Source organism: Castanea sativa, chromosome 6 (assembly GCF_040712315.1).
Source record: "Castanea sativa cultivar Marrone di Chiusa Pesio chromosome 6, ASM4071231v1".
In the NCBI taxonomy this organism is placed as follows: Eukaryota; Viridiplantae; Streptophyta; class Magnoliopsida; order Fagales; family Fagaceae; genus Castanea; species Castanea sativa.
In genome coordinates, this window is record NC_134018.1 from 3240216 (window position 1) to 3267225 (window position 27010).

A 27010-nucleotide genomic window follows, 5' to 3' on the forward strand; every position below is an offset into this window, starting at 1 on the left:
AACAAAATGAACAACTGGCACAATGTTGAAGATCATTCTTTATATGTATTGACGAAAAAATTGAAGAAGAAAACACAGATTACCATTCCTTTTTCCCAAAGCCATGGCACAGTCTCCCTTCATCATCTTTAGCCATAGATGCGATTACTTGTAAAGCAAAATACATCCATGGGAATCTGTTCCTAAGCCCCAAGCATACAAGGAAACTCCATTAAAATTATTCCTGAAATGTAAGATTTCATGCTCTTTGGTAAGATTAGCTTAGACATATACTTTATGTGGACAATAATTATCATACGTGTGTGATCAGGTTGAAGTTGCTGCTCTGCCTACTCAAGAAGAAAAACAAGTGCAATTTAAAGAGCAGAAGTGGAATTTAGAGAGCAGGTACTCTTATGTTTCTGATGCCATTCATTGAGACTACCCTAAAACGAGTTTTATTTGTTCTTAGCATGTGAAATGAGCCCATTTTGTTTCAATTTTTTCTTGAATTGTTAGTAAAAAACTTAAAAAGGAATTGCAGAATTTCTTATAATAAATCTGATTTAAAAATTATCAGAAACACCATGATGATGAATTTTTCTTCTCTTGCATCTTTTGGCTTATTGTATTATTAATTGTTATATTCAAAATTCTTACTCAATTTACTAGAAACAAGTGGTTTCATCTACTAAATCACTAAGAAAATCCTAAGATTGGGGTGACAAAGATCTATTAAGTGAGCCAGCCCAAAAACCCAAGGACCTAGTACACACAGAGATAGAGAGTGAAAAAAAAAAAAAAAAAACCCTTCATGGAATTAACATAATAAACCCATAAAGCATTATCAGAACAGAGAAATAGAGAGAGATTTACCTTCTTCAAAAAAATACATATAGCCAGTACAACCCCTAGATTAGTTTGATCTAAGTTCTCATTGGACCAAATCAAGTTGAATCCCAACCAACGATGTTGGTTTACTTGGTTTTCACTTTTTAAGGAATTCATGCTTTTGGCCCCCTGCATTATTTGTTAAAATTATGATGATGAATTTAGAGTGTGAGAGGTAGAGAGAGAATATATGTTTCATTTATTTCATCATTCCTTTTTGGTGTTATTATTTGGACGTGAAATTTTTACTCTTTCAATTTTCTTTTGTTGAACAAAGAGCTTCCTTCATGCTGTACTATATGAACAAGTGCATTCTTTGGAGTTCTATTTTATTGGGTATTTTGAAGAGAGATTTTAGGTCTTGATTTTAACTATGCTACTTAACTGTTATGTATGTGTATGCAGTGAAGATAGAGGGTCAATGCATGGACCTAATATGCATACTGTATCTAATCTAGTGAAAGTTTTCATGCTGTTTCAGGACTTCAATGGAAAAATGAGGTCACTAAGATTGCTGCAACGGGACCGATAGGGATTTTTGCCCAATTTTTGACTATTAATAAAGGAAGACATATCTTGCATTCTAGACAAATGTAGTTTGCATCTGATATATGGCATACCGCTTTGGTAACTTCATTCTTTTATATCTCTAATTACTTGTCATCTATGCCTTTTGTGTCTCATACTACGGTAGAATTTTCTCATCTATTATCAATTGTGTTCAATGTAAATTCTACAGATGTTACATTGTTAGAATGTGAAAACAGTGAACAGTAAAAGTTATCTTCAATTCATTGTTACCATCATATCATGATTTGGCATTTTCTAACATGCAATAGTAATACTTTGATACATAAAATTTAACTCACATTTCCTTGTCATTGTTATATCATCTTCGGTTTTAAAACAAAAAGGTAAAATAAAATGAAAAGAGCCCTCTATTTTGCACCTTTAGCAACCAAAGAACACACACTAAATCATTGTACCTAAAAAGCTAGATTACATGAAGGTAGTCACCATGTATAACTAGTGGTATTTGAGGCAGGGTGGCAACAGTATTTGCGGTCAACATCAGCATCTTGATTGTAGTAGAACAACAGCCTGCAAAAATAACAGTGTGCTAGAGCAGAATTCACACAATGACAAGAAACAAATAAAATTTATCAAATAAATTAAGATTTATAATATTGATGAAATTAATGATGGGAAAAAGAAACATATAATACATTATGATAAATCATAAATTAGGTATCCTGTCGATTTGCATTTGGAATCAGATGAACCAAAATAGTAGACTTATATTCCAAAATGTTATACACAAACAGACAAAAAAATGTAACATTCCCTACCATTGCTTGTGATATGAAAAAAGATAATTATTATAAATTTATATATAATAGAATTAAAATCATTCCAATAAAAATAAATAAAAGGGAAGCAAAGGTCATACAGTAGCAAGAGTCATTTATAAATAGGAATAGTTGTTGTCCAGCACCCTTATACATGACTAATCCCATCAAGCTCTGGATTAAATTGTAAGGATGCGAATTTCGAAGATAATGTTACACACAAAAAAAAAAAAGTCAAATGAATAGGAATATTCCTTTTCCTGTTTTCTTGTTGAGAACAAATCATCTTAAAACAGAGAGTAAATTAGATAGAACTACAGTGATTCCCTACTGCTCTTGTAGCAAAAGAGTTTGTTCATGCAAGTTCTCAAGTCCCTAAGGTTAAAAGCACCTAGCTAGGGGTCTTCATTCCTAATTGAAAGATGAAAATAACACCTTACAACTCAACTAAAAAAAAACCACATCCTAGCTAAATTAGTCCAATTTTTGGCCTCCAAGTTTCTATGAATTTTCCAATGTTTGACCTGCCAATAGTCCAATGTAGCTAACATAACACTCATATCTCTGTGTTTCCCAAAAGATTGCTCAGAACATATCAATAGAAAAAGGTTGTCTTTTATTTCGATGCTATAATATGAGAAACCCTTGCAGTTTTTTGAGATAATTATTGAATAAAAAAAATCTCTCAGACCCAAAAATAAAAACCCATTTCATACATACAGCTTTACATTTTGATTACAAAACACCCTGATACATTACTTACCAGACAAATAACAATGTGAAACTTAGAATTTGTGCAAAATTTGTGACACTCAGAATGTGAAACTTAGAATTTGTGTGTATTCACTAGTCTCAAAGTCAATGAAGATTCTCACTAAAACAAAACACATAAAGAGAGAAGAAATCGTTATAAAATAAAAATAGAAACTTTACGAGAGAGAGAGAGAGAGAGATTTACCTTGGGTAAAATTGTATCTTTTGTTGGCCTCAGGATTGGCTGTGTGCACAGAGATACCAACAAGACCGCAAAATTGAGATATTTACCTGCTAGGTTCGTGTTTTTCTCTCTGTTTTCTCGCCAACTAAACAAGGAATGAGAATATTTACAATTTCAAGGGCGGTGAATGTGATGACTGATTTTCTATTTTGCTTTCCTTTCTTATGTTTTATTTAATTGGGCTGAATTTAAAGTTGGGTTGGGCTATGAGTGAGAGCATAATGTCCCAAGTTTAGCCCAATTATGTCCAGGCCTTAAATGGATAGTATTGGCCCACACTATTCCCTAATACTAGCTTAAGTCATGCTTGCATATACATACATGGGATCTATTTACAAACAAGAATATTTGAATATATATTAAAATTTTACCAAATTTATATATAATATTTTTATATTTTGAAAATATAAAATACAGTATTTACTAATAAAATAAATATAAATTTATTTGAAATAAATAAAAAATATATTTAAATTTTTAATTGTGAAATTCTCCATTTTAGTTTGTCTAACTAGTATTTATATAATAATAATAATAATAATACTATAAGAAGTTCTCAAAGATGTCAAGGTATCAAATTCAAGTTTTGTATGGTTTGGCATCTATTTCAAATATTTAATTACATAAGTAATTAAACAAACAAACAATTCTATTATACAAAATTGTAACGAAAGAATACTACACAAACTTAATATTCGAAGGTGATTGATACGTGTAACATACTAACCATCTTTAGCAAAATATATATAGAACATGAATCCCATAAAATTTTAATTGGTTAAAATAATCACTAAAAATATAAGTATAAAACTTGATAATAAAGAAATAGGATAATCACTGATTTTTAGAAAGAAAAACTTACGGTAAGTTGAGAAGACAACACAAATAACCTTTAATGTTTGAAAAATAATAGAAGTACAACTTCCTTTTGAAATTGGGTAGAGACTCATACTGATAACATGTTGTGAAATAAGAGAAATAGATAAAACTCTTGTATTCAAGTGGTCATCAACAATCTTAAGTTGATTTCTCTTAAATCAGTACATTTACAGTAAAGAAATCCCCCCCCCCCCCCACACACACACACATAACCTTAGGATGCTTGTAGAGTCGGTTGTAATAATGAGCACAATTATGGATATACATCTTCCCTATAAACTTTACATATTCTATGTTTTACACATCCCAAGTAACTCTTTCAATGCCTAGACTTTTCACATTCCAATTTTTTTTTAACAAGTGATTTTTTTTTAGGTTTATTAATTTTAATTCTAGGGTTTTCTCACTTAATAACTCATTGAGCATAAAAAACTTAAGAAAAATAAATTGGACTCCTTGATTTTTGAATTAAAAGTTTTCTTTTAATATCTTTAGCACGTGTTGTCCTCTGTTTTGTTCAACAATCTGGTATCAAAGCTTCCACTAGTTTAACAGGATATACAGATTCTTCTAGCAAAAGGTCAGACAAAGAATAGGTGGTCTTTGCTCTCAATACAGCCCTTACAGAATACACACAAAGTATCACTAGTATATCTCCATTTAGCTAGCATGTCTCTAGTTGGTAATTTGCTTTTAATTGCCAACCATCCTATGAAACTATGTCTAGGAATAGCTAGCTGAAACCAAAGATTCTTCCACCACTCCACCTCCAACTCTTTTTACTTTAATTTCATTATAGGTGGCAGCACAAGAGTAGCAGCCAGAGCTTGTTGTCAAAAGGGTAACCAAGTCATCTGACTTCGTAGGATTCCAAATCCAAACTTTGTCCCTCATACTTTTGCTTCAGGCTTGCTGGCTGCATCATAAATCACCCTATATCCAAATTCTAATGGGATGCCAATTTTCATGCCATAAGAATATGGTCTTCTCATCCCCTACTTCAAATTTAATGATGCTCATAGCCAGATCCCTTAATTTGTGAATGGCTCTCCAACCCAAGTGCACGCTTATGGGACTTTTAACAGTGCATAGACACCTAATTATTACTGAAATATTAATTACTTTTGACTCTTGACCCTTAAGTGAGCCACCCAACAAAAAGGTAGGAACCTAGCACACACAGAGATTAATAGAAGAAAATATTTATATATTAAAAAAAAAAACCCTACATGGAATTAACATAATAAGCCCATAAAGAATTAACAGAACGGAGAAATAGAGAGGGATTTACATTCTTTAAGAGTGTTGCTTTGTTAGCCTCAACCTTGGCTTTGTGCACAGAGAGCCTTAAGAACCAAGAATTGGTTGGAACTTAAAACTTGCCTCAACCAAGAAAAACAATTTTGTATAAATTTATTTATATGTATTTATTAATAAATGATGCCCAATTAAAAACTAGGAAAAAAAATCACCCAAGTTTATTAAAATACAAAAATCATGCACAGGAAAAAAAATCACAACTAGTTAAACTCAAGGAAAAAGAAGAAGAAGAAGAAGAAGAGCAAAATGCCCTACTGAATTGACCAAACCAAAAAAAAAAGAAAAAGTGAGAGAGTTCAGAGTTATATCACGCCCAGGAGAAAGAAAAATAACAAAGAAACAATTGGCACATGAGAAGGAGCGGTAGTTTTGTCATTTCACTACAATTACATTTCTTCCCCCACTCCTTTATTTTCTTCCCAAATTGGGGAGATAGCATTTTGGTGGGTCCAATGAGAAAATACTCAGGCCCCACCAATTTACGCTCGTCTCTTCTCACTAATCAAATACCCACAAAACAATTTTCTCTTCACTTTTCTCTCTCCTATTTTCCATCATCCTTAAAATCTCCCCAACTACACAGACCCTTAGTATCTTCAAGATGATGGTGAATTGAGAAAGTAGGTGAAGAAACCCTAAATGCATGAGGGGGATTTTTGTTTTCAATAAACTATAATGATCCCTTACATACCTTTGCAAGTAGGGTTTGAATTTCAAGTTTTGAGTCAACTCAACAAGCTTGATTAAAGATTTAGACTAGTGAAACTTAATCAATCGAGATTCTATTGAAAATTTGTCAAGACATAACTCGATCAATCGAATGTGAGTTAAGTTATGTATCAACAAGATACTGACTTCCCTTTTCTTGAACTAATTGTAAGACTTCGTACTGATCGTGAAAATACAACTATTTGATACACTACTACATAGATGCTTGTGCAACGTGCGCCAATTTATCAAAATGATGAATTTAAAACTTTCCTTTGAGAATCCTCAATCCAAAGAACTGTCTTTTGTCTTGTATCGTATTTTAGAAGCACTACCTCAAGTGCATGTTGTTCTTCTTCACGCATAAAGAGATTCAATAAAATACTAACTTTTTTAGGTAATAAAATAATTTTTTTTAGGAAAAGGCAGTAAAATACTAATTAATACACATTAATCAAGATGATAACCTAAAAATATAATTCCAATTAAATAACTATAAAGACACGTTGCGTTTGTTAGAACAATGTATAACATGTACCCACTCTCGCAAGTTGGTAAGTGGGCATGTTGCATGCTCTCCTTTCAAGGTGCCGATAATGTGAATGTGTTCTGCTGTAATTTTTTTTTATTTTTTTAGCGAACATTGTTCAAAAAATATGATTTCAATTCAAGCCACAATAAACAAAGGGGAAAAGTTTAATAATGACTTAATAAGAGTATTGGCTTAGAACTTTTTTTTTTTTTTAATTTTATAAGAAAACAAAAGTAATTAATTTTTTTAATAATTTTTTATATTTCTCTTAAAAGTAGTATTAAAACTTTTTTAAAATAGCATATTAACTAATATCTTAAATGCACCCATTATCCAAACCTATTAACAAATGAAAAAAGTTAATAGATATAATTTGTTTACCAAGTAATTAAAAAATCAATGGTCTGGTCAAAGGAAGAAAACTCCTAGGATTTACCTCCGACCAATAATTTAATTACATGACCACGTGCAATTCAAATCTGATTAGACTTTTCTATTATAAAATTTTCTAACATAAACTTTCTGCTAGCAACTTTAAGAACCACTTAAAAATTTCATAGTTATGTTGATATTATTGCTTTAACTTGATTTTAGCCATACCAGTTTCATATTCAACACCAATTGCTATTCCTTTACCCTAAAGCAATGGCACAATTTGGCCTTTATATTTTTGCCTTTTCTCCCTCAAACATCCTTAGCCATAGATGTGATCTCTTGCAAAGCAAAATAAATCCATGGGACTCTATTTCTAAGCCTTGAGCATACAAAAAAAACTCCATTTTAAGTGAATTTTGTAATGTAAGATGTCATGCTCTTTTGCAAGATTAGCTTTAGACATGCATGTACTTTATGTGGGGAATAACTAACATTCATTTATGGTCAAGTTGAAATTGTACCTTTGTCTACTTAAGGAGAAATAGAAGTGCTATTTAGAGAGCAGATCTGCAATTTAAAGAGCAAGTACTTACATATTTCTGATCCTTTTTATTGGTACTACCTCAAAATGTTTATTCTATTTTATTTGTTCTTAGCATGGTAATGGGCTCTTAGCATGGTCATCAAGCCCATTTCATTACTAATTTCCTTGAATTGTTAATAAAGAACTTGAGCCGAAATCGCAAAATTTCTTATAATAATCTGATTTAAAAATGATCAAAAAGACCGTGACAATGAATATTTCTTCTTTTGCATCTTTTGGCTTATTGCATCATTAATTGTTACATTTGCAATTCTTCCTTACTCAATTTACTGGGCAACTTAGGATACAATCACTTTAATGGGCAAGGTTAGATAGTTCAAATAATTATAATTCTAACTTTCTTCCACTGCTGCTATTTTTAAAAATTTGTCAAATTATTGATTCTCTTAAAAGCTTAAGCTAACAGGAGATGGTGAATTTATTCATTTAATCTAACAATTTTAATGGATAAATATATAAAATGTATATTCCTAGTAAACAACCAATGTATCAAAATTAGGTTACTAATCAATAACACACTTTTTTACATATTTTCACCACCAAAATGATTTCCCAGATTTTTTTCTCATGGTCTATAGTTTTTCTTGTTTCTTTGTTTGTCACAACCTTGGTTTTCATGAGGCTTCCTGTGTCTTTATGTACTGATCTGATGATCGGTACTCAAGGTGTAAAGTAGTACCAATACGTTCAACTGTGGGGAGATCACAGATGTGGGTTATCCACTCTGGGGAGCTGGCCAAGCTGGTGCTTGTGGCAATCCTCAAATCTCACTTGTGCAAAAAATATTACCAACATAGGCAGTATGAACATGAAGTATAGGGATTTTTAGAAATGGTTGACAGCATTAAACGAATTTGTTCGCCCAACTTTGTGAATAGCAAACTCTATTCCAAGATTTTCCACAGCGTCACACTCTTACAAAATCTTACCATAAAAATTGACGTGGGAAGCTTCCAAATCCAAACTTTGTCCCTCAAAACAGACTACTTTTGCTTTAGACCTGCTGGCTGCATCATAAATCACTCTATATCCAAATTCTAATGAAAGGATATCAATAGGATGCCAATTGTCATGCCATAAGAATATGGTCTTCCCATCCCATACTTCAAATTTAATGAAGGTCATAGCCAGATCCCTTAATTTTAGGTGCACACCATTGGGACTTTAACAGTCCATAGACACCTGCCTTTCAGTAGGTTGGAATCCTTATCCCTTGGAAGGTAAATGTTTTCCCAAGATACTTTAATGCCCCCTTTACTAGTGCTTTGGCATGACATAAAAGAAATGGTTGACGTCTGTAATTAAATTGTAATAATAATAATTTTGGCAAGCTTTCTCTAAAGTCTTAATCATCTTTTTTGGCAAGATTCCATAGATGTGTGCATGACAATTGACATGACACATTACATTAATAATTAAATTTTTATGTTCTCAATATTATCATTGAAATAGTTATTACTTTCTACCCTTGACCTTTAAGTAAGGCACCCCAGAAACCCAGAAACCTAGTACACAGTGATAGAGAGTGATCGAAGAAAATATTTATAAAAAACCTATACGAAATCTATATATAATTATAATAGGTAAAACAGAGAGAAAATCCAATTAAATTTTAAATTAGAATTCAATTAGAGTCTAATTTTGAGTCATGTGTCTCATCTAATATAAATTTTAGAATTTTGTACCAAGTGAGTTAATTTAGTGTAAAAATTAAATTTCAATTAAAGTTTAATTTTGCACCACGTGTCCCTTTTAATCTAAATTTTTAAATTTTTGTGTCAAATTAATTATTTTAGTGTAGAAAACGAGGAGTTCAATATAATAAACCATAAAAAACATAAACATATAACTAAAAAAAAATTCAAATTTATAAGTCATATATATATATATATATATTAATAGGTAAAGCTTAGAGAAAATTGAATTAGAATTTGAAATTATAATCCAATTTTTCACCATGTGTCTAAATTTATGTGGGAACTATACCATAATTATCCACTTAAGCTTGTACCATGTGCGTACTTAAGTTTTTTAATCTTTGTGTCAGGTGAGTTAATGAGTGCAAAATACTAAGAATCTAATATTAATGAACTATAAATTTTTTTTAAAAAAAAGCAATTACATATACTCAATAAAAATTATCACATGTTTCTCAAAAAATAAATAAAATAAAAATCACCACACATTTTATCCTTTTAAAAATTAGAAAAAAAATGATCATAAGTAGTATTAAATTTAGGTAGGAATTTTAAAAGTGACTAATTACGTTTACTTTAAAAAAATAATTTGACTAATTATTTATATTTTATAATAAAAATTTTTTTAAATTTAAATGTATCTATATATATGCATGAATGCATGTGTTAAATGCTTTAAAAAAAAATAATTTGACTAATTATTTATATTTTTATATTAAAAATTTTGTTTAATTTTAAATGCATCTATGCGTTTACATGGAGTTATATGCTAGTTAACATAATAACCCCATAAAGAATTTAACAAAGCAGAGAAATTTACCTTCTTTAAAAGCATTGCTTTTGTTGGCTTCGGCTGTGGCTCTGTGCAAAGAGAGCCCTAAGAACCAGGAATTGGTTGGAACTTAAAACTCACCTCAACAAAAAAAACAAACTCCAATACTTGAAAAGATGAGATAAATGTAAGAATTGAATTTTTGGGTTCGTTTTTCTCGTTAACCAAACTAGGAATAAGAGGATGATATTTTATTTTTTAATACTTTTATCTTAGGTAGAAATATTATTTCATCCCTATATTTTCACCCTATTTCCACTTTGGTCCATATTTTTTTTATTTTACCGCTTTTAGTCCTTAAAATGAAAAACACGTTCTATTTTAGTCCCTACCATCATCTCACTAAAGGAAATTATCTACTTGGCAGACGGAGTGCGCTGTTGGCACAATAAATGCTGACATGGTCATTAAAATAATAATAAAAATTTTTAATTAGCATTTAAAAAATGCCATGTCAGCTTCTAAATATAAAAATTTTATTTATCAATTTTAACAAAATAAAACAGAAAAAACAAAATTAAAAAAAATAAAATACATAAATTCAGATCTAATTCATTTTGAACAAGAACACATAAGAGCACAAACCTAGATTTAAACATAAACACAAGAACATAAGGGCAATTTAAAATGTAGAAGGGCAATTTAAATTTTAAAGACCAGGTACTGTTATGTTTTTATTAGGATTACCCTTAACTTATTATTCTTATATTTGATGATTTAATGGTTATAATAGGGAAGAGAGGATTTGAACCCTGGCTGTCATGGATATACCAAGAAATGTCAATTAGTTGAGCTACAAGGCTTGTGGCTAAACAATTTATTATGTTTGATTTGTTCTTTTAGAATTGCTTGTCAAAAAACATGAGATGGAATTGCATAATTTCTTATAATAATTAGATTAAAAAAAGATCAAAAAAGTCAGGACGATGAATTTTTCTTCTCTTGCATCTTTTGGTTAATTGTATCGTTAATTGTTACATTCAAAATTCTTCCTTACTCAATGTGGTAGGCACCGTAGAACAGCATCAATGTAATAGGCAAGGTTAGATACTGAATTCGGATAATTCCAAGTCTAACCTTCTCCCAGTTTGATGTTATTTTAATGGATAATGAAGCTTTAGCTTATAGTGCTTGCACTAGGTTTAAGAAAGTTTGTGGTCATTATCTCACTTCCAATCAAACCACTTGCTAGTGGCTAATGACCAAATCAAACTTGACATTTTCATGTTACATTAAATGATTAAATTAATTCTTTTCTAACTGTTTAAGTTGTGAAATAATTGGTAATTTATTAGGTCAAGCTATCTCAAGTGACAATTCACCATCTTTTCATCAACCAAGGAGTCACCCTTATTTTTAAGCAAATTCTCTCATTTTGAATTGTATTTTTAAACAAATTTCTTCAAATAATTCTAATTCTAACTTTCTCCCAATTTGCTGTTATTTTAGAATTTTAATGGCTAAATATATAATAAAAAAAAGTATTTTCCCTGTAAAAAACCAAAGTACCAAACACAGGTTCCTAATCAATAACGCACTTCTCTACACATTTTCTTTCACCACCAAAATGAACTCCCAGATTTTTTTCTCATGGTCTTTTGCTTTTCTTGTTTCTCTGTTTGTCGCAACCTTGGTTTTACTGGAGCTTCCTGTGTCTCTATGGTCTATGCATTGAACTGATGATCGGTTCTCTAGTCATAGTGCCCTTACGTTCAAGTGGTGCTTGCGGCAATCCTGAGATAAATTAAAATATTACCACCATAGACATTATGAAAAATTAAAATTAAAATGGTTTTCGGGCTGGCCAGGTTCCATTCAATTGTTTGGATGTTTTGGATGTTTAAGTGGAATGAAATGAAATGGGTAAGAGGAAACCCTTATTAATCTCTATTCTCTCAAAAACTCTAATTTTCATTCCCCCAAAATTGGGAGAAATCGGAGGAAATAGAATTAAGTTTAATAAAATTATCACTAAAACTATCAAAATACCTAGTTTAAAATAAAGGTCTAAAAGCAATATTGTCATAAAATTATTCTACTATTTTCCCTTTATGTTACTCCCAAGTAAAATTACTTACTTTTCATTCCTCTCAATTCCTTTATTTTATAACATTCAAACAAGATCAATTGATTCCATCACATTCATTTCTTTTTCATTCCATTCTATTAAATGTATTTCATTTCATTCATTCAATTCTTTTATGATTTTAAAGTTTCATTCCATTCCTTTATAAACTCCTAAAAAGTGATAATCAAGTAAAGCACCTCTTATAGTTGGGATTTAACTTAATTTGGTCCAAATGAGAACTAGGATGCTTATCTATGTGTTGGACCTGCAACCAAAGAATACATTTGTACTCTAAAACTAGATTATTGTTACAATTGAAGTGTCTCACGTGGCTTAAATGCAAGTATAATCATGTGTATATAAGCTCTTGGACACTCTCTCCTTACAAACTGATTTTCTAAAGTGAGTTCTACCAATAAATTTGCATCAATTACACTTAACACGGAGGTAGTCATCAAATATACCCCTAGTGGTGTGGCAACGCTATTTGCAGTCAACATAACCATCTCGCTGGTTGTGGATGTATGCATTAGAGCATAAATTTATCAGAGTAGATCAAGTTAATTTTTTTTTAAAGTCGAATTAAGAGTTAAAATACTAATGAAATTAGTGGTGGGTAAAAGAAACAATAAAGACATTATGATAAATCTTAAATTGGGTATCCTAAGACACGGTTTCTTGTTTCTATTTTCTGTAATTTTAGTTTTAAAAAATTTATTTCAAGTCTTTTAAAGATTTTAAAAGTTTATTGAAATATATGTAATATTTAAATCCACATGTTACAATTTTATTGGATCAACGAAACACACGTGACAAGGTGATGTGGCACTTAGTGAACACATCAACAAAAATGGATGGGGGGTGGGGCATAACAGTCCAAGCAACATAGAACTTTAGGGAGTAAAAATCAAATTCTAAAACTTCAAGATATAAAATTTAAATACCTCCAAACTTTAGGGGTGTAGTTTGCAATTTAGCCAAAATTTTAATTATATGACACTAAAATACTTGCGCTTTTAAATTTATAAAATTCAATCTAAATAATGAAATATATCCATTTCAAACTAATAAACTTATTTGGATGAGATGAAGTTATTGGGCCAAAGAAAAGAAGGTGGGCATTGGTCTTTATTTAGAAAATCCAGAAACCTTGCCTCCATTGCCAAGTAGTGGGTGTTGGAAACTACCTAAATGCAAAAATGGGTTTACCTTACCTCCACTATTTTTTTAACTAGATATCTATTTAGTTTCTTCTTGAGATAGAATGATGTGGTAGTGGGTTTTAATCTCCACTTTTTATTTAGTTAATGGGTGATGTGATAGTTTTTTATTAAAATAAAAGAAGATTCAAATTAAAAAAAGTATTGGAGATAAATCAGATTCTGTAAAAATAACATTTCGGTCTCAGTATTATATTTTTTGATAGGACGGGCCTTGTCTATTAGAGACACCTTCTGAAGTCCAAGGCAGGGAAATTGTTCAAGGTTAAAATGGCTTTTCTCATGGATGAGCCTTAACTTTTTTTTCTTTTTTCTTTTTTTGTTGAGAAAAATGGATGAGCCTTACTTAAAAGGGCAGTGTGGAATGGCTCTTTACTGAAGTTTTAGGTTGACTCTTTGGGCCTTGGATAAGCCTTAGAGGGTGTGTTTTGCGTTCCCACTAACATTGGCACATTGTCTAATATATATATATATATATATATTTTTTAAGTCCATTGTTGAATATTCTAGTATTATTAAAAGATGAAAGATTACACAGTCTCTCAAGAATAATTGAAAGGTAGAGAATAAAGAAAATGAATGGTGCCTTTAATTAGTGGGTAAATTTAAAAAGTAGAAAAGAGCAGCAGGTCTAGGCCATTTCTGTTTAACCCACAAAAGTTAAGTGGGAAAACTTTAGATCATTGTTAACAGATTGCGATTGTCAGAGCAATTGTCTTAGAAATTATAGATTGCTAATCCTTTTCCCCAAAGCAATGGCGCAATCTAGATCTCATCTTTTTTTCTTTTTCTCCCTTCATCATTTTTATCCATAGACGTGATCTCTTGTAAAGCAAAATACATCTATGGCTCTCTGTTTTTAAGTCCTGATCATTCAAGAAAACTCCATTTAGTGAATTTAATTTTGAAATTGAGTAATTATTATTTATCAATAAATATATATTATATAAATTCATCACCAAAACCATGCAACGCACCTCCTTCAACTAGTTATTAAGAAATTTGTAAACTGATTCCTTAAGTTTGATATTTTTTGTCTCCCACTAAGCCAGAGAATTCAATAGAGCAATCTATGGAGAAATTGCAGATTGCTATTCTTGTTCCCCAAAGCAATGGCACAATATGTCTCTTATCTTCTTTTTTTCTTTGTCTCCTTTCATCATCTTTAGCCAAAGAAGTGATTTCTTGTAAAGCAAAATACATCTATGGGACTCTGTGTCTAAGCTTTGAGCATACAAAAAAACTTATTGTAATGTAAGATGTCATGCTCTTTTGCAAGATTAGCTTAGACATGTACTTCTATTTTATGTGTGGAATAACTATCATATGTTTATGTTCAGATCAAAGTTGTTGTTTTGTCTATTTAAGAAGAAAAAGAGGTGCAATTTAAAGAAGTAGAAGTGCAATTTAAAGATCAGGTACTCATGTTTCTGATGCCTTTTATTAGAATTACCTAAAATGAGTTTATTCTGTTTTATCTGTTCTTTAGCATGGGAATCGAGCCAATTTTGTTATGAATTTTCTTGAATTGTTAGTAAAGAACTTAAGCTGGAATTCCAGAATTTCTAATAATTATCTGATTTAAAAATTATCAAAAACACCATGATAATGAATTTTTCTTCTTTTACATCTTTTGGCTTATTGTATCATCTTATGATAGCATCACTTGTAATGGGAAAGGCTAGATAATGAATTCACATAATTCTAAGATCCAAAAATAAAACCAATCACACAATTAACCCAATACATAAGCTCGCCATCAATAACCCATTTTAAAATAAATAAAAAATCAAATTCAGAGTCATACAGCTTTACTTTTTGATTACAAAACATCTTGTTACATTACCAAACAAACAACAAAACATAAACAATAAAAAAAAAGACCAAAATATTCTAGCACAAAGAACAAAACCTCAAATTTAAAATGTCTTAGTTATAATGCATTTGTTCCCTAAGAAAAAACTGGAAAAAAGGATAGAAATATATGTAGAACTTAAACTAGTCCAATGGCTTAATCAAATCAAGCCGAATAGTGACTTTCCAAGCTCAGCTTGACAATAACAGTAACATGTTCAAACCCTGCTCCAACTAAATCGAAGCCTACAAACAATTTCAAACTTAAGCATGTCAAAAATTCTAAAAGTTTGAGCTCAACTTGATTCATTAGTCAAGTCAAGTTTGAGCTCAATAGGAACTAAGGAGTTCCACTTGAGTTTGAGTCATAAGCACCAAGATCATAGTCTAATCCCTTAATTTTAGGATGGCTCTCCAACCCAGGTGCACACTTGTGAGACTTTAACAGTCCATAGACACCTGCCTTTCCACAAGTTGGAGTGGACTCAGGCTACCCAAAGAGAGGTAATTCTTTCATGCTCTGGGAGCAATGCTTGTTAGGAGCCTAGAGGTTCCTAATGAGGATGAGTATGAATTGTAGGGGGATTGATGAAAATTGTAGGGAAATTGATTTAATTTGAGGCAGTCACCCTCCACAGAGAAAGAAAGAGATTAAAAGAGAGAAAGAGATGCACTAATGCACTAAGAAATTGGTTTATTTTTTATTGATATCTCATATTGGATTACAATAATGTATTTATAGGAAATTAGCTCTAATCTCATTGGCCCACATGGCCTCATTCTATTGGTTCTATTATTTCCCATGTGCATTAATAATTTCAACATGTGCTAAATGTAATTAACATTGGTTTTATTATTCCCCATATGTACTAATAATTCTAATATTTGCTAAATGTGATTAACATGCTTGGAATTGTAACTAACTAACTAACTAACTAAATCTCAATACAACAATTATTATCCATATGCTTATAGCATTTCTAACATTTCCCTCCCCTTGAAAACACCTTGCCCACAAGGTGTTGTTGTGAAATAGGATCTTCATCAAAAGAGATCTTCCAATGGACCAATACCGTAGTGACATTTTGATCACCATAGTCATGCATGTCTCTTTGACAAGCGATCCCGTGCACATGAAGGTTTCTTCTTCGTAGATCTTCAAACTTTGCTCAAATTCTTGAGCCTTCAATGGTTCTTTAATCTTCAAGGTCTCATTGGTTCTTTGAATCTTGAAATGTTCTTGTATCCTCAAGCCTTCATTTGATTCTAGAACCATTAAAATTGTTGATGCTTATATTTTGGATTCTTGGATCACCGACACTTGGATTGCCAATTCTTTAATCATAGACTCTTGAATGGAAGCCTCCAATGGTGCATCAAGAATTGGTTCTTCAAAGATTATCATCACCTTCTTTGTTGATTCTTTTGATTGAACTTCAAGGGCAGCGTGTACATGTATATTATCATCCAATTTGACACAAAAATCAATATCCCGGCTTACAACAACAGCATTAGATTCTTGGAACTTGATTTGTTCTTCGAGTTTCGTTGAATCAAGAGATTGTAACTCCTCTTCCGTCATGTTCTCAAGACCCTCTTGCAATCTCGAGAGCTCTTCCTTCATGGCTATGTTAGATTCATCCAAGGCCTTCATCTTCTTTGAAATATCCTTGACCTCTTCTAAGGCTTTGTTCAACAATTGTTGTATTTCTTTCAAAAGTTTCCTTTGATCGCAATTGCTCATCTCCGGATCAGCGGCTCTGATACCACTTGTTAGGAACCCAGAGGTTCCTAATGGGGATGAGTATGAATTGTAGGAGGATTGATGGGAATTGAAGGGAAATTGACTTAATTTGAGATAGTCACCCTCCATAGAGAAAGAAAGAGATTAAGAGAGAGAGAGAGATGCATTAATGTACAAAGAAATTGATTTATTCTTCATTGATATCTCATATTGGATTACAATAATGTATTTATAGGAGATTAGCTCTAATCTCATTGCCCACATGACCTCATTCTATTGGTTCTATTATTCCCCATGTGCATTAATAATTTCAACATGTGCTAAATGTGATTAACATTGGTTCTATTATTTCCCATGTGTATTAATAATTCCAATATGCGCTAAATGTGATTAACATGCTTGGAATTGTAACTAATTAACTAAATCTCAATACAAAAGTTATTATCCACATGCTTATAGCATTCCTAACAATGCTCCCTCCTCTCACATGAGGGGTGGGCCCTATGGTGGGACCCACGCTTGGGGCCCACCCCTTATATGAGAGGAGGGAGCATTGCTCCTGAAGCACCTAAGTTTTTTCCCCCAAAGAGACCCAGCTTTTGTGTAAAAATTCCAATCCTTTTTCTCTCTTGGGAAGATAAAACTTTTTGCCCTAGTGCTTTGGCCTGACTGCAAAGAAAGAAGTGGTTGAAATACTGCTCCAAAGTCTTTATAAATGTTTTTGGCAATATTCGATAGATGTGTACATGACACATTACATTTATAATTATATTGTTATGTTCTCAACATTATCACTGAAATAGTTATTACTTTCTACCCTTGACCCTTAAGTTAGCCACCCCAAAAAGCCAGGAACATAGTACACACATCGATAGAGAGAAGAATTTAATTTTTTTTAACTTCTTGGAATTAACAAAATAAGCCCATAAAACACTAACAGAACAGAGAAATAAAGAGAGATTACCTTCTTTAAAATCGTCGCAGAGAGTTAAAAGGATGAGAAAATTTAAAAAATATATATATATATAAGAAATGAAAATTTGGGTTCATTTTTCTCGTTAGCCAAACAGGGATTGAGATGATATTTTCTTTTTAATATTTTCATCTTATTGGGTTATTGACTTTGTAAAGGTAGAGTCTCAAGTTGGGTCAATTCCAATTTTGTATTTTGGATTTTTTACTTTTATTTATAAAGCTTGAGCCTAATGACTTTTTTATTTTTTATTTCCAAGAAAAACGATTTTTTATTACTTTTTAATTTTAGATGAGAAAAGCTTATATCTTTAGACCTATTGAATTTGTAATTCGTATTTTTTAAAGAATTAATTACTATAGTTGCTACAAGTGGAACAGTTTTTTTATGTTCTATTTATAAAAAAAAAATACTACTCTTATTAAATTTTTTTTATCAAGAGTTTCTAGAAATTTAAAAGATTTTTTACTATTTATTATATAATTTTTGTAATAATATACTATAATTTTCTTTAATAATAAAAGTTAGGCTATACACATCATACTTGTACAATATGAGCTTTGCAAGATGTAGGATTTAATTTCGTCATGCAGTAACCCATTATAAGAACATTAAATTTTTAACATAGTTCTCTCTCTCTCTCTCTCTCTCTCTCTCTCTCATATTAAAACTCAATTATCAAAAGTTTTAAGAAGTTTAATTGGATGTTTATTTTAAATTGTTTATGATCTCTTATAATATTTACATGATTTGCATTTTGTCATGTAACTTAAAAGTAATTGTTGTTCTTTTATTTTTACTATCAAATTTATTATTCAATTTTAAATTTTGTCATATCAGTCCTTTAAGTTTTAATTTTTTCATTTCAATCCTCTAAGTTTTAATTTTTGTCAATAGAAACCTCTGTTAGTTTTCTATTAAGTCTTTCGTTAGCAGCCGTTAGTCTCATTGCAAGAAAAAAAAATTGGACAGTAAGAAATAGAAAAATTATTTATAAGTATAAAAATTGTTTGGCTGCATTATGAAAATGTTTTTAGAAAATTTTTTCAGGTGATTGTTTGCATTTTAAAAATGCTATTTTCTACTAATTTCTCACATTTTCTCAACCATATTATCAGATTCCAAACAAATTTTGTAATAGAAAATTTCAGTATATACAGTTAACAAAAAAAAAATCCATTAGCTCCATTCATTTACAAGCTGAACTTGGTCAAACTGAGAGAGAGGGAGGAAGAAAAAGTGGGAGATGAGGGAAAGAGAGATAGATTAGGAAAGAGATGGAGATCAGGTCAACGAGATCGGTCTTCAACGGCGGCGACGAGATTGGTCTTAGGTGGGTCGAGAACGAGATCGGTCTTGGGTGGATCAGGTATTGTAGAGGGTGGGTTTGAGAGAAGTGTTTTGCCGGCGACATGGGAGCGACGGATCGAAGATGTTGGAGGTGAGATGGGCTTCACCAGCGTGAGGGAGAGTTTTGCCTTGGTGGATCGGGTACATGCAGAGCTCGAAGTGGGCGAAGGTGAGGTTAAGTGGATCGGGTATGGCAACGTTGCTCATCGGAGTGTGGGGGGACCTAGGACCGGCGTCTGCGTGTGGGGTGGAGCTACCACACGAGATACTACAGACCAAATAGTTGATGCCATTGTTTTTTTCTGTTCCAACTTGCAAGAAGACTTCTTCTTCTTCTTTTTTCTTGCAAGGAGACTAATAGCTGCTAACGGGAGGATTTAACAAAAGACTAACAGAGGATTGTATTGACAAAAATTAAAACATAAATGACTGAAATGACAAAACTAAAACTTAAAGGACTGAAATGATAAAAGGTGAAACTTAGAGGGTCAATTTTGCATTTTAGCCATTTATATATATATATATATATAAATTGATAGTTATAACGGGAAATGAGAGATTGAAACTCTAGATATCATAAAAACACTAAAATGTATTAATTAGTTAAACTACAATACTCTTGACAATTTATATATGAGTTTTTGTCATACCATATATCACATCAGCATAATAATAGTTAAAATAAACAATAAGTTTTATTTTTAGATGCAATTTAACTTTGAGTAGCATCTTAGAGATTTTTACAACCTAATTAGTAGCATTTTACCTATAGTAAGCTATCTTTACAATTAATAAAGGTATTTGGTATTTTTGTAATGGAGTTTCATCTAAAATAAACATTCTTAGGACTAAAAGTTCATCATATGACATGTAATACATACTTCGAACCACTTGGCGCAATTATAACTTATGAATTTTTTTTTCCTTGTAACAATATATAGGACCTAAGTTTTATTATATAAATATATAGATAATAACTCGTACGATGCATAAGAAGGTTCAACAAAATGTGATCTTCTCTCTTTGTTTGTCTTTGTTTTTTTTTAACTTGAAAATTATAGTAATCCACAATAAGAATTCATTATGAATCTTCGATTATATATATAAAGGTTTTGAAGAGAATCTTTATAGAATTTAAACTCAATTAAAAAAATTAATATATATATATTTTATAATTTTTTTGAATAATAAAATAGAAAAATATGGACTTCCAAAATGTTAAGTGTCAATATTAAGAGTCACTAAACGGTTAAAAGTTCTTATTTTATATATATATTAGTCGCTAATCCGTGCAATACACAAAAACACGAACTTATTAAGTGCTTCCCCTTATTAAGTGTCTCATAATATTGTCTGCTTCAAAAGTAATATTGTTAAGTCACATATTGACTCAACAATCTTACATTATAATTATATCTAACATGATCACAATCATCAATTTGCATATGTTAAAAAGTAACATGCTGCACCAAAACACATACTGCATAACTTACTGTCAAGAAAATTTCCAGTTGCCAAAGAAGCTAAATTATTCTTAGTAGTGATTTATTTACGAATATGAAGCATAACCATATGGGTCAAGTAAGTTTCTTACTTTCAAGTAATTACTCAGCTACAATTGGGTCACAACTCAAAAGTAATTTTCCACTTCCAAGTAATCCCACTATCCTAGGTATAGCCAAACCATAGAAGCCGCGAAAGAAATAAAACTAATCATAGCTAGTAAAGGTTAAGGAACTCTTAGCATAGAATAGAAAGAAAAGAATACGAGACCTTTGTCATGTAGAGTAGGAGAGTTTTCACGACAGTATCTCTACAATTGGGTCACAACTCATAAAATTCATGTTGGGTTCTTTGGCTATTACCCAGCAAGACTAACTTGGAAAACAGAGTGCGGGATAAATCCAAATTTTATTATAGCTACGGTATAAAAAAAGATCTATAATCTTTAGAGCAAGGTTATCAAAATCAGGGAGGTAGGTGAGATCATAGATCGTAGGATTGGATTGTAAATCATAAGATCCTACATTATTTGAGAAAAAAAATAAAAAATACACATTGACATATTAAATAATCACATAATTATACATTCATTGATATAATTACCATATATCACTACATCCATTTGTAAGCATCATTTAAAGAGGCCAAAAATCTCAAAATGTGACACTCTATTGGGATATTTTTTATTTGGGTCTAACTGACACTCTCTCTACTGTAAAGTGGAAAAACTTGGTCTATTGGGATTTTATTTTTCATTTAGGTCCAATTGATCGTTCTGTTAAGTTAAAGAAGATTACAAAAACCAAGGTCATTTGGGATCGTCAGAATCGTACAATCCTACCAATTCTGAACGATCGCAAAGATCTTTGAAAGATCCGGATCGTTTTGGGTAGGTGGGATCGTAAAATCGTAGGATCATAGGATCCAAATCAGGATTTTGACAACCATGCTTTAGAGATGAGGAATCAAAGGGAGAAAGGTGACAGTAGAATTCGTGGAGAGGCTGAGAGAAGCTTGGATCTAATTTTGCAAATGTTGCTTCAAGAGGAAGTTGAAGAACACTTTGAATAGTATCATAGCCTAAGAAAGTTGAATCCTTTCACGAATTCAGTTGCGCATAATATCATACAGAAACCAAATAATAAACATAAACAAAATAAAGAAAATAATAATGAATTGGGAAAATGTGGGAGTACTAAAGCTTATATTGCACATTGTGGAAAGGTCAACAAAAAGTTAAAAATTCGGTTATATGGTATTTATATATTATAGATAATAAACCTATATATATATATATATATATATATATATTTTAAACACACACACACATATAGGGGAAAGGGATGAGATAAGGGAATACACTCACACGCCAACACCAAAACTGCATGCGGCAGTTAGTGTCGCGGAACAAGTGATAAACTCCTTCTCAATATCACACCTTACTGATGTAAAACGACTTAATAACACTGAGTATCTTTTTTTTTTTTAGAAACCTATATGACATTATGTTGGGTACATATATAGGTCCTTGCCAATTTCATTGAAGTTAAATTCTATGCTGTGCTTTTTATGTTTACTTTAGATATTGGGTTTTGACTTTTGACTATATATCACGTTCCTCACGAGGGATTGATAAATTATAAAATGTATATTTTAATTTTTTATATATGAGTTAAAACTAATTATTGAAAATTACTATTTTATCAAAATAACACAAACCAACATAAATTAAAACAAAATCGAATTATAATATATTCATTCTTCTTTAAACAAATTCAAATTTAATTATGTTTCTTTCATCTATTTCGTAAAATATTTTATTTGACATTTTTATTTATTGATATTTATTTAAATATGTCAAATATTATTTAATAAACTTTTTCATACCTGGCACAGAGCAACGGCTTGTATAACCAAGTCATCAATAGTCAATGCTATATTCAACTCCACACCTTATAAATTACATTACATGCATAAATCAGTAACCACCATGGCTAAAAACTGTACGCGTAGTAATATCTACGGACTACAGGCAATCGGCGCACTCAACTCAAATTACATGCATAATTGATTTTTTTTTTAGGAGTGCCTACTTATTAATTAAAGAAAAAGAAGGGAGGAGAAATGGCAAAAACTGCAGTCAGTATAGTTATACAGCATGTGTTACCATTGTTAGTCCAAGAAGTGAGATTGCGGAAGGGTTTCCAAAGCAAAGTTACAAGCATCAAAGGTCAATTGGAGATTATTCAATCTTTCTTGAAGGATGCAAATATAAGGGCTGAGAGGGATGAAGACATGGGCAACGTTGTGAAAGCATGGGTGAAACAGGTGAGGGAAGAAGCTTATCAGATAGAAGATGTCATTGATGAATACATACTTCATTTTGCAAAACGACCTTTTGGGAAAAAGCAATGCTTCCATTTTCACCAGGATTTTTTTCAATTTGCCAAAAAACTGAAAGCAAGATATGTTATAGCCTCTAAGATTCAAGACATAAGCAATAATCTCAAGGAAAAGAGAGAGATGGCTGTAAGTTATCACTTCAACACTATAGAGCAAGGGGGACCAAGCAATAATGCTAGAAGTGTTACATGGCATGACCCTCGAATGGCAGCCCTTCTCATTGAGGAAGCAGAGGTTGTGGGCATTGAGTCTCATAGGGACAAATTGATAAATTGGCTAGTAGAAGGACCACTGAATCGCATGGTGATTTCAATAGTTGGTATTGGAGGGGTTGGTAAGACCACTCTTGTAAAAAAAGTGTACGAAAATGATGAGGTGACAACACACTTTTATTGTCATGCTTGGATCACAGTGTCTCAATCATACAAGATAGAGGAGATATTAAGAAACATGATAAAGCAATTCTACAAGGAGAGGAAGGAGTCTATTCCTGTTGAAATTGACACAATGGAACAAATAACACTAATGGAGCAATTAAGGCGATATTTACATGAGCATAGGTATGTCATAGTTCTTGATGATTTATGGGAAAAAGAGTTTTGGGATTGCATAGAACTTGCTTTACCTAAAAATGAAAATGGCAGTAGAATATTAATCACATCTCGAAATGAGGATGTCGCTCCATCTAATTATTTGTATAAACTGCCAATTCTACCTTTGGAAAAAGCTTGGGTTCTCTTTTGCAAGAAGGTGTTTCAACATGAAGGGGGGCATTGTCCTCCTGACTTAGTTGAGTTATCACGTGCTATTGTTCAGAGATGCGAAGGGTTGCCACTAGCAATTGTTGCTATCGGGGGTGTTTTGTCAACCAAAGACAAGGTTTTCAATGAATGGCTCAAATTTCATAATAGTCTTAGTTCAGAGCTAAAAAGTAATCCTCATTTGAAGAATATTGCCAAAATTATTTCCCTTAGTTATCATGATCTATCTTACAGCCTCAAAGCTTGCTTATTATATTTTGGCATGTTTCCAGAGGATTACTACATTAATTGTGCAAGCCTAATTCGACTTTGGATTGCTGAAGGTTTTGTAAAAGAAATGCAAGGGATAACATTGGAAGAGGTTGCACAAGGCTACTTAAACCAGCTTATTCGCAGAAGCTTGGTTCAAGTGGATGAAGTCGATTTTATTGGCAGGACTAGAAGTTGTAGAATTCACGATATGATGCATGAGGTCATTCTTTCTAGGTCAAAGGAATTGGATTTTCATTTGGTCTCAATGCAGAACTACCCAAATTTTAATAGAATTGCTCGACGTCTCTCAATTCAGAACAATGTGAAAACTCCTTTGCAGAGTGATACTAATTACCAAACTCATTCTATTCTCCTTTTTGAGGTGGATGAAGTGCCTAATTCTTTTCTTACTACTTGTTTTGCAAGCTTCAAGTTAATGAAAATAATGAATTGTGAAGGTGCTCCTATAGATTACATTCCTAAAGAAGTGGGAAATCTATTCCATCTAAGATATTTAAACATAAGAGATACAAAAGTGCAAATCCTTCCAAAGTCCATAGGTAAATTGCACAACCTAGAGACGTTGGATTTGAAACGTTCCCTTGTGTCTAAACTTCCAGTGGAGATTAGTGGGCTTCATAAGCTACGATATCTTGTGGCCTACAATCATAACAGAGATATTGAATACAATATAGATACTCGACGTGGAATGAAGATACCAAATGGCATTAGGCATTTAGAGTCCTTACAGAAGCTTTCTTATATTGAAGCCACGAGCGCTACACTTATAACAGAATTGGGAAGTTTGGCACAGTTAAGGAAGTTGTCGATATCTAAATTGAAGAGAGAGAATGGGATGGATTTGTGCACTGCAATATAGAAAATGAGCCACCTTCGATCATTGGAAATTTCTGCAACAAGTGAGGAAGAAGTTCTTAATTTGCAATTGCTGCCTTCTCCTCCTCTCCTCCTACAAACTCTTTGCCTACATGGGCGACTAGAAAAGTTGCCAGAATGGATTCCCAAACTCAAGAGTATAGTTCGAATTGTTTTAGAGTGGTCAAAATTAATGGAAGATCCATTGAAGGTCCTTCAAGCTCTGCCTAATTTGATGCATCTTTCGCTTCCAGATGGATATGAAGGTGAGCGATTACATATTGAGGGAAGAGGCTTCCACAAACTCAAGAAGCTAGAGTTTCAAAATTTGGGAGGATTGAATAGGCTGATAATAGATGAAGGTGCCCTGCCTTTTCTTGAATTGCTTGAAATTGGAGATTGCCCACAGCTGAAGGAAGTGCCCTCTGGCATCCACCATTTGAAAAGGCTAAAAAATCTACGATTTCATGAAATGCCAATTGAATTCGTTCTTAGTATGCAACCAAATGAAGCCCTAATTTTGGGGAAATCAAGCATATTCCTTCTGTCACTTTCAGTTATAGGACTCATGGAATGTACTACATTCAGTACCCACTTGGTAATTCAGCATTGTTAAAGCGTCTGCGAAGTTGATTCATGGAGGACCGAAGTGCCCACACCACTTTCAGGAAATCACAAGTACGTCCCCACCCACTTATTTATTATTAGATTGTTACATTTACTGTAAATTACCAAAGCCTTTCACACATACAATTACAGTTTACAGACACCATATTTCATAAGCCACTACTCCATTTTGTTAACCAACTTCAACCCAGAAAATGATCATAAACATTGTTTCCAGTTGGAAACATATTGAAAATTTAATGGTTCCCCTTCCTTGTTTTTTCCTCTTTCTTATACTACTGCTTCTAACAAATAAATTGCTACTATTATGACAATTAGCTTGAAACTAATCAAGAATTTTATGGATATCACTGTGAGTAGCATGAAGCAATAATTGGACAACAAGCATTGTTCAAATTCTAATTTGTAGACAACTCTTTTACTAATGTTAGTATTCACATTACCAAGTTTTTTTTATTGTGGACAGGAAAGATGATTGAGTGCTTAAGTTTTACATGCCTATAAATCATAGTTGGTAAGCCTGAATTTCCTCCTTTCACAAATTATAGACCTTTTTCTTTTTTGCATTTTTATTACATTTAACTTTTTATTTATATTGCTCTTGTTAATACTGTAGGCTTAGCTTCAAATGCCAATGTTTCAAGGATTTTCATGAGCCAGATCATTCAAGATACTGCTCTTTTCTCAACCAGCCAAAACATAAGTAGTTGTTTCTCCCATTCATTGTTGCCTTTGTCATTATATTGTTGTAATGTGTTATTATTTCTGTATCAAGATTGTTACAATTTGTAATCTTTTCTGCATCAAACTTATGCTACACAAAAGAGTGATATTTTAGTTGAATTGTATTTGTTATCTTTAGAATGGTTTGAGTGTTTCATTGGTATGACTGCATGTAATGGCTTTGATGTAATAGCTAAAAATTCTATATAATGACATTTGCTTATAATTTGTGAAAGAGTAACTAGATGTATATGTTTTCTTTCTTTATTCTTCAAAAAAAAAATTTAATAGAAACTGTATCGAACAGGCTTCTTGTTCTGATTATGGAGTGTCCTCAACTATTTCTAAAGACTAAGATGTTGTGTATTGTGTGGTGCTGCCATTTTGGCTTTGAGTAATTTTCTGTTCTGCTGTAGTATTGTTGCCTAGTTTGTTGCAGATTTTGTTTTGACGTATGTTAGGTATTATTAATTTGATGTATAAATTCAACTTT

At 31.8% G+C, this 27010-nt stretch overlaps 1 long non-coding RNA gene and 1 pseudogene across 1 annotated transcript; both read left to right on the forward strand.

The window, feature by feature from the left end:
- LOC142640615 (disease resistance protein RPM1-like) lies at positions 1 to 25818 on the forward strand (annotated as a pseudogene).
- Positions 3153 to 26845, forward strand: LOC142640620 (uncharacterized). The gene is made up of 5 exons (XR_012845210.1): positions 3153 to 3270; positions 14621 to 14705; positions 14792 to 14869; positions 26261 to 26308; positions 26411 to 26845. It is a non-coding gene; the product is annotated as an uncharacterized LOC142640620 (long non-coding RNA).
- The last annotated feature ends 165 nt before the right edge of the window (positions 26846 to 27010 follow it).